Below are 9,611 nucleotides of genomic sequence, written 5' to 3'. Positions count from 1 at the left end.
TGTGATTTATCATTGCATTGATCTGAGTTCTAAAGACTTTTCAAAGATGTTTTTCTCTGTAATGATGCTAATTGTATACATTGTCCTACTAATTCTTCTCACTTTAATATCAGTTCATAGAGGTCTTTCCAATTTCCCCTGAAACTGTCCATTACCTACGGTCAGGGAGCTTGGCATGATGAGCTGGCAAAGGATACAGAGAAGGAAGAGGTAGGAGGCGGACCAGTAAGTAGGCAGGATTATGCTGGCAAATGTTTAACTCTCTGAAAAGACTCAGACACACTTTTAGGTTTAATCTGCATCATTAACTTTTTCTCCAGCACTTTCTTAAGTCTAGACAATCAATAAAACAAAGCCTCCTTTGTTCCTAAGGTCTAGGTCTAGGTTGGTTTCTAAGGTGTAAATGCTCAGACTGAAAATGTTACAATTGGCACTATCCTTGATGTAGCTCTAGCAAACGCCTGGAGTGATGTCAGGAAAGCCCAGAAAGGAAAGAATATCGAGCAAGTGATGCCAATATCTTCAACAGAGTCAAATGCAGTAGATAGGTCAAGAAGAATGAGGACAAAGAAAACACCATCAGAGGTCACTGCTAATTTTGCAAAAAGTCTGTTTTGTTGAGTGATGGCAAAGGTTTGAAAGATGAGTGCAGAAGCACAGGCAACTTTTTCTAGGGTAGTAATGTGTTAGAAGCAATTACTAATGATATACCGTGGTTTGTTTTGTTTCACTTTATTTTGCTTTTAAGGAAAGAATTGAATTTAAGTCTAAGATGGCAATTGTCCTTTGGAGCTGTTTTGAACATCTTCAGTATTTCAAGAACATCAGATTTAATTCTACAGATCCAGCTCACAGCTCCTCCACAACTTGGTAGGCAGTCTTTGAAAGTGGATTTAGTTGAAAAGTTTGTTGCTGTGTGGCCAAACTGTCAGTTGTCGTCTTGGTTTGTCCTCAGACCACATCAATGGATTCTGTGCTTTCCAGCTTGGTAAGACGTGCCAAAACTTGTGTTTTGGGCTGAGACTTTGAAAACCCAAGTCTCACAAATTCAATTTCCTCATCTTTAAAATGGAGATCACACTCAGTTCAGAGGCTTATTGTGAGGAAAATGCTTCATTAGCCTTAAAATAATATATAAATGTTAACTTAGGATGAATATGATTAGCCCTTAGAAGAGGACTTTACTGGAGTCCATGTTCACATTTGATCCATATTTGCCAGAGAAGAACAATCCTAGATTCTCCCACACTCAGTCTTTCAGGCTTTGATGGAATCATTCTTGACCGCCATTTGGAATTATATTTTAAAAGAGACTAAAATAGCGTAACTTTTGAGATATCATTGCTTAGGTGTATACCTCAAGGAGGTCAAAGACAGAAAAACAGTTTCCATGTATACCAGGGTCATCTTTGTAACAATCAATCAACCAATAAACATTTATTAAGCACCTGCTATGCACTAGAAACTGTACTAAGTGTAGGGGGTACAATAAGAAGCAAAAGACAATCCCTACCCTCAGGGAGCTTACAGTCTAATGGGGGAGACAACATGCAAATAAATATAGACAAAGCAAACTCTATATAAGATAAATACAAAATAATAAATACAGGAAAGCCTTTGGAATTAAGAGGGGAGAGATAGCAAAAAATTGGAAACAGATGTACACTGAGGACTAACTAATAATTTTTTTTTACTTATCAAAGAAATTTATTTGCAAGTAAATAAACAGGTTCTTTTGCAATGTTTTGGAAAAAACAAACCCACAAAGCAGATTTTTGTCTATTTTCCAAAAAAAAAAAAAGGAAAACCCCAAAGTATTTACAGAATTGCACAAACAAAAGTCAAATTGGAAAACATTCTATGATGATTTAGAGAAGACCTACCCCTGCTCCTAATACACATTTCTGAACTCAAGAACTGTACAAGTTCAGTTCCTACAGTTTTAGCTAATAAATTATGGTGTTAGGAATATCACTGGGCCATACGAAATTACACACATGAAGAATTCAAAGAAACATGTTTAGGAGAGGCGTTGATCACAGGATCTCTGATCAGCTGACTCCCCTTCTCCACCTGATGAAAGGGAAGATGTAAAGGCTTGACATTTTAAATGGTTCATTTATACCTTATAAGGCCATCAGAACTTGAATGGCTCATTTGAGTTATGCAAGGTAAAAGAAGAGCAAAATCAAGAATCCCTTCCCTCCTTTCTCTTCCCCTCCTCTCTCTTCTAGCCAAGTTGAAGACTGGATGCTCCTAAGGGCAAGTCCATTGTCTCTACTAAACCTCAGCCTAGTTTCATGACTTTCATATGCAAATAGACACCTCCTAGTCTGACGCACGTTATGGGATAAAAATGGGCCACTCAAAGTCTCACATCGTATAGCCTTCCTTTCATCAAATAAATAGTTTGGGATGGAGGTTCAAAACTGCACTGATGACAACTCCCTTATGAACTCTCCCTCTTCTCATAAGAAGAGACAGGTGAACTGCAGGGTAGAGTAAACAGAGGTGGAAATATACAGAATAACTACAACAAAATGAAATAAAATGCCGCATCATTTTAATGACTAAACTTGGCTCTAGAAGACAGTTGAGAAAATGAACCTTCCTTCTTGGCAGAGGTGGGGGAAGATGGGTGTGGTATGTTGCATAAGCCCTCAGATGAGGGCAATGTGTTTGTTGGTCTTGCTGAACTTTTTCTTTTTCAACCTTTGTTAGGAGCTCCATAGGAAGGGAGAGGGAGATATTTTTAAATGAAAGTGGTGTAAAAACAAAAGGCATCAGTAAAACAAAACAAATCCAAGAAAGTTCAAGAACGAATCCTCTTAAAGGCTTGTTTTTGCCCAAGGCCCAGGATTGCCCATTGTACTTAAAATTGTCTTGTTTCTAACTCTTATCTAGGAGGACTCGGTTCTTTTGCTAGCACCAAACTAACAAGGCATAGAATGTAGAGCACATTTATTATACACAATAAAGAATACCAAAAGGACTTTTTCCTCTGTTAATGCTGCTGTTCTGCTGCTTTGTACCTGTAACTACTCAGCGTGGTCAAGGAACTCCTCTTCCATTGCTATGCTGCCTGGCACCTGCTACCATCTATTTATTGCTGCCTCAGTCACTGACACTTTGCCTTCCTCAGAACAGGTGATACAGTCCTTACATGAAGACAGCCAGGGCCAATGTTCCTTCTGACTGTTGAACATATTTCCAGCTCTTGTGTGAGTCAGGTCCACAGAGGCCCCTCAGATGGCTATGAAGACCTTCTAAATGAGGTGATCATCTCATGCCCATCCTCTTCACTGAATTAGGGGTATTAGGATTATAGAACTTAGAACTGGGACAGCATTTCAAAGTTTGTGTAGCAATCTCCATTTTTTGTAGTAGTTGTTGTTTTTTGATTAGTTGCGTATTTGTGACCCCATTTGGGGTTTTCTTGGCAAAGATGCTGGAGTGATTTGTCATTTCCTTCTCCAGGTCTTTTTACAGATGAGAAAACTGAGGCAAACAGGGTTAAGTGACTTGCCCAGAGTTATACAGCTAGTAATGACAGATTGGAACTCAGATCCTCCTGACTCCAGGGCCCACAATCTATCCACTGTGCCACCTAGCTGCTATTTTATGGATTAGCAAACTGGGGCCCAGAGATTAAGTGTCATGCTCACATTCTCACAGCTAGTAAATCTCAGAGGTAGGACTTGAACCTAAGTGTCCTGGACTGAATCTCTTTGCCTTTCATTAGCCCATTCTTTCCCCCTTGGTCCAATTTGGGATTGTATCATTGAAATTCTTCACCAAATTACCATCCATTTCTCCCTATCTCAGTACAATGGAGAGAGAGCTGAATACAAACAAATCCTGAGTTTGCTACCTGGGTGAATTTGAGCAAGACACTTTCCCATTCTGAGCTACAGTGTAGTCTAGTGGTGTAATAGGCCCAGCCTGAATCAGGCTGGTCTTGTAGTTCAGGTTTGAGATTGCAGTGAAATGGCATATTCACAGATTATTTAATTATTAACAAAAGTACGTTACTTAGCTATATCAAGGATAGGATCTTCAGTGCTGTCCATGCTGGTCAGCCTGAGGAAGCAATAGGCCTTTTGGTACTTAGGCCATGGGAAACTACTTCAACAACCTGGGCCTTACTTAGTCCCTTGAGACAATTAAGTTCTTTTTTTGGGTGAGGCAGCTGGAGTTAAACGACTTGCCCAGAATCACACAGCTAGGAAATATGTGTCTGAGGCTGGATTTGAACTCGGGTCCTCCTGACTACAGGACCGGTGCTCTATCCACTGCATCATCTAGCTGCCCCTGTTTAAAGACCTTTTAAAGGAAAACGAGCCTATCTTGTATGGGGTAAGGATTCAGGATATTGCTCCTACTACAAATGGAAAAAGTGTTGGATTTGGAAGCTGGAATACCTAGGTGCAAATCCCACCTCAGAACCTTGCTGGTGGTATGATCCTTGGTGAGCCATTTAATTTCTCTGTGCCTCAATATCCTCCTATATAGAGGGAAAGGGTATTGAAATTTGTGCTGCGGTCTGAGTGGCCCCATAGTCTCCAGTCTTGCTTGTCTTTCCGTACTTATTATCAAGTCTTTTGGGAGAGGTGCCATGCACTTTACTCCCATTCCCTCTTTATGTTGCCGTCTAGTCAGTATGCAGTATTCATCCTATCTCTCTTATCTCTGATCTCCCTTCCCTGTGCTGTGGCAGTGGGGAAGGAACTGAGATGAAATGGCCCTTGCCCTTTTGGACATGTTTAACTATCAGGACTGCCTGGCTCTCATTAAGAAAGGTTGTCTATAGAAGCTGTTGCCTTGAGATACTTAATAAAACTCCTTTTAGTTTTCTCTCCCTGAGCCACTAGATGGCACAGCAGATAGAATGCTGGGCCTGGAGGTAGGAAGGAATTCAGATCTGGCCTCAGACACTTATTTAACTGTGCGACCCTGGGCAAGTCACTTAACCTTGTCTGCCTCAGTTTCCTCATCTGTAAAAAGAGCTGGAGAAGGAAATGGCAAACCACTCCAGTATCTCTGCCAAGAAAACCCCAGCTGGGGTCATGAAGAATCACAACCGAAGCGACTGAACGACAATGCCTGAGTTTGCTTCGTTACCGAGGGCGAGGTAGAACAGACATCTTCTTTTAATAGGGAAAGGCTGGTTCCTCCCAGCTCTAAATCTGTGATCCTCTGATCTGTAAAATGAGGGCTGTTCTGATACTGGAACAAAATGTACCTGCACTTGTGGGTCATTCAACAGTTAACAAAAATGGTCCATTTAGCCATAGCAGGAGGGGTATATTCAACAAGGAGAGGAACTGAGGACACCTTCAGTTAATTCAGCTGGGCAAAGCTCCTTTGCCTGGGGTGCCCATTGTTTTCCATCAGCCAATCATCAGAGCGAGCACCTGGAGCTTCTCCTGACTCAGGTGATGAGAAAGAGGTATCATAGCTTGAACCCTTAGTCCCCTGAGCAAACCCAGTCTTGGGGATGATCTCAATACATTTTTCTTTTTGCTTTTTTGGTGAGGTAATCGGGGTTAAGTGACTTGTCCAGGGTCTTACAGCTAGTAAGTGTCAAGTGTCTGAAACTAGATTTGAACTCAGGTTCTCCTGACTCCAAGGCTGGAGCTCTATCCACTGGCGCCACCTAGCTGCCCCCTCAATACTTTTTAAGGTGTGTGAAGGTGTCGATGTGGGTGTGTGTACACACATATATACACATATATACATAGATTGTGTGTGTGTGTGTGTGTGTGTGTGTGTGTACACTAGCCTAGCTTGCGTGGGACATGGAGTTAGGATATTGCTTCTACAACAAAGTGAGTTGGTAAATGGACTTTGCTATCTGCTAGGGTGTGTTCATTCTGGAACTGGAATTAGGTGTGAAAGGGGTCAAGCCTTGGATGTAGAGGTTAGGGTCCCTTTTCCCCCCCATATGATGAAGTGATCAAAAGTTAGATGGATCCAATCATAACCCCTAGATGAACAATATTTAAGGATATTTAATATTAATATTTAATAGATAAGCTGCTAGCCTGGCCTGTCAGGAATGAAAGTCCCCCTTAGAGAAGGGTTAAGGTGAAGACGCTAAAGATGTCTATTCTGTATTCCTTCAAGCCACCCAGTGATAGCATCTTTACCACAAATGAGCTCCTTACATGTAGACCTCTCTCTGCTTGTAGGGCTCAACACTTATATTCTTACACAATTATTAAAAAATTGAAAAAAAAAGTTAATGGCCCCCAGGTTAAGAATCCCATCTAGTCACTAAGGTGCCTTTTAGTTCTAAATCTTACCGTCCTATAATTCTTCCAGAACTCTGGATGGTGTACGTCCTTTCTCCCTCTCCCATACCACAGACCTTGACAAAATCTTCTCCCTTAAGAGCCACTGTTTCTCTCTAGCAGTGGTTCTCAATCTTTTCATTTTCAGGACTTCCTTACAGTCTTAAAAGCTATTGAGAATCATCCCTCTCTCCTTCCCCTCCAAAGAGTTTTATTTATGTGGGTTATATCCAGATGTATGCTGGTGAATGTTTAACTAACAGCTTTAGGGTGGGGGTGGGAGGAATATGTAAAAATGACAAGTCTCAAGGAATAATCAATAAAACAAATCGGGCCCTGATTTGTAGTGTTCACCTCACACTGAAAATTTAACAATCAGTTCTCTGGAGCCAGGTTCCAGCACATTCCTGGATATCTGTTGATCTTTATTGTGTTAGAAATGAAAACACCTTGGTATTATTGTGGAAATAGTGTTGACTTCATGGACCCCTAAAAAGGTGTAGGGGTTCCCTGGACACATTTTGAGAACTACTACATTATAGTTCTTTGGAGCAATTTTTACTTATAGGGCCAGACTTTATTGATCCCTATCAGTAAAAAAATGAGGATGTACCTCAATATGTACATATTTACTTATTTATACCTCATATACATTAAGTGTATAAATTATAAAACTTATAAAATATACATTTTTAAAGGATGATATAAAGATAGAATAATGTTTGACCTTATAGGTAATAGGGAGTCACTGGAGTTTATTGAGTTGGGGAGTGACATGGTCAGACATACACTTTACAAAAATCTATGTGGCAATACTCCTGGTGAGAGGGGATGAAGGACTGAAGTAGGATGCCAGCTGTGTGAGTAAAGGGAAAGTAGACAGGCATTACAGATGTGAAAATAGAACCCACAAGGTTTAGCTACTGATGTGAAAACCTGGGTGACCAGAAGGATGCTGCTGCCCTTAAGAGTAGCAGAGAAATGTGGAAGATGGGTGGGTTTATGGAGGAAACAATGATATCTGTAATCCAGCTCACAATTCAACCATGTCTGCTCACTCTATGTGACTCACTGTCTCATCCTGAATGCAAATGGTTTGGTCACTGTCCCTAAGCACAGAGCCAACATCATCTAGGAAGGCAGGTACCTGATGCCATCATGAGGTGATTTGGGAGGGTAAGGGAATGGGGAGCTGGAAATTTCCTAATGGCACTTGTGAGAGTACCTGGGCTCAGTGTGTGTGTGTGTGTGTGTGTGTGTGTGTGTGTGTGTGTGTGTGTAGCTGGTGGGAGAGTAAGGAGATTGAGATTGGCAACTTGTAGAGCAGAGAGGAATCACTGGCATATTTGAGGGGAGGGGGAGATAAAGGTAGATATGGTTATGTTAAAGACTAGCCCCACAATTGGCTATCTATGGCAGGGAGTGTGTGAGATATGACCTGTCTTTCCATTCTTACACTGGTGATCATGAAGCCCTTGGGGAATCCCACTTTGAAGATCACAGCTGTAAGGGGAGGAGCTGAGAAGAGCACAGTTTAAGCTAAAATCCCTCCATACACTGGAGCTTGGGTGCCTGTGCAGAGGTGCAACCTCCAAAGCACAGGGGATGAGGGGGGACATGAGAGCAGGTGTTACTCCCTACTGCCTATTAAGCCAGCATGACTCACACTTACCTTTGCCAGGTTAGAGCCAATGAACTGGTCAGTTTTTTGAACTCCAGCCAGGACCAGTTTCCATCCTCTCTTTGTATATCCAATGCTGTGTCTATTGCTATGTAGTTTAGAGACCAAAGCAGTGGGGAGAGGGGGGGGGAGTTTGCATGTTCATTACTGTTATATCTTTGAAGCCTAGTTAAGTGGTTAAATGGAATAGAGTGCTAACCACTGGACCCCTAAAATTGGGGTAGCACAGCCCAATTGGCAGCTTGAACCTAAAGAAAAGAGATACCCCACAAGGTCCTTAGGATCCCTTAGAACCCCAAGGGGAAAGATGTAGCCTGTCTAACCCTAAGAGAATAGGGCTAGAACACCCAGGTATGATGGCACTTTAAGGTTTTTACAACACTTTACATGTATTATTCATTTGATCCTCATAACAGCTCTGTGAAGTAGGTGCTATTATTATTCCCATTTTACAGATGAGAAAATTGAGTCTGGGGGAGTTTAAGTGACTTGCCCAGGATCACAAAATTGTAGGCATGTCTGAGGCAAGATTTGAATTCAGGTCTTCCTAACTCCAACTTTGATATCTACTACACCAGGAACTAGCAAACTACAATCTCAAAACACCATACAGAAACAGGCCAGATGTGGTCCTGTGGAAAGTAGTTGCCAACTTCTGCCCTTTACCATCCAGATGTTAGTAAAAAGTCAAAATGATAACTCCTAGTTATCAGACAGTGTCCAAAGGATATAGATATAATTTTCAAGAAAGGAACGAATTGTTACTAGAAAAGGAACTGTTAATAATTACTTGAAAAAAATGCTCAACCTCACTCATAACAAGAAAATACAAATTAAAACAACTTTGAGGTACCACCTCAAGTCCGGATTGGCAAAAAATGAAGCAATAAAATTCAATGTTGGCGGGGTTGTGCAGAAACTGGTACACTCATATACTGGTGGTGGAAATGTTAATACTGAAGACTCCTTTAGGTGAGCAGTCTGACAATATACAATAAAAGTTACAAAACTAATCATTTTTGAAACATACTATTTTCTCTTTTTTTTCTTTCTTGTGATTTTTCCCTTTTGTTCTAATTCTTCTTTAACAATATGACTAATGTGGAATTATGTTTAATATGATTGTACATGTATAGCTTATATCAGATTACTTGCCATCTTGGGGAAAGGAAAGAGAAGGAAGGGAGAAAAAAATTTGGAACTCAAGATCTTATAAAAATGCATGTTGAAAACTATCTTTACATATAATTAGAAGAAATAAAATACTATTGGGGGGGAAACTAAAATTAAAAAAATTTTTAAAACTAAGATTTTATAAATCTTAGAGTCTTGATAACTCTTTGGTCCAATAATTAATTACATTGTTGGGAATATACTTTTGTCATAACATAGATTCAGGGAAATTCAGACTACCATAGTACAGTACAGGGAAAGGTAGTAACTTTATTTGCCACTTATGTTACCTCGAGTACGTAGTTTGGGGCAAGGTCCCTAGTGACAGCCCAGGGAGAAGGAGAAAGGTCCTGCCACTGGGCCAAATGCAGTTCAATTTAGACTTTGAATTTTTTAATTACGTTCCTACGTCAAAAACTGGTGATAGAGTAGTGACTGTTGACATACTTAGTCGTATTCATGGG

This window comes from Phascolarctos cinereus, unplaced genomic scaffold (assembly GCF_003287225.1).
Source record: "Phascolarctos cinereus isolate Bilbo 61053 unplaced genomic scaffold, phaCin_HiC Scaffold_5;HRSCAF=322, whole genome shotgun sequence".
In the NCBI taxonomy this organism is placed as follows: Eukaryota; Metazoa; Chordata; class Mammalia; order Diprotodontia; family Phascolarctidae; genus Phascolarctos; species Phascolarctos cinereus.
Note: the sequence above shows the minus strand (reverse complement) of the source record.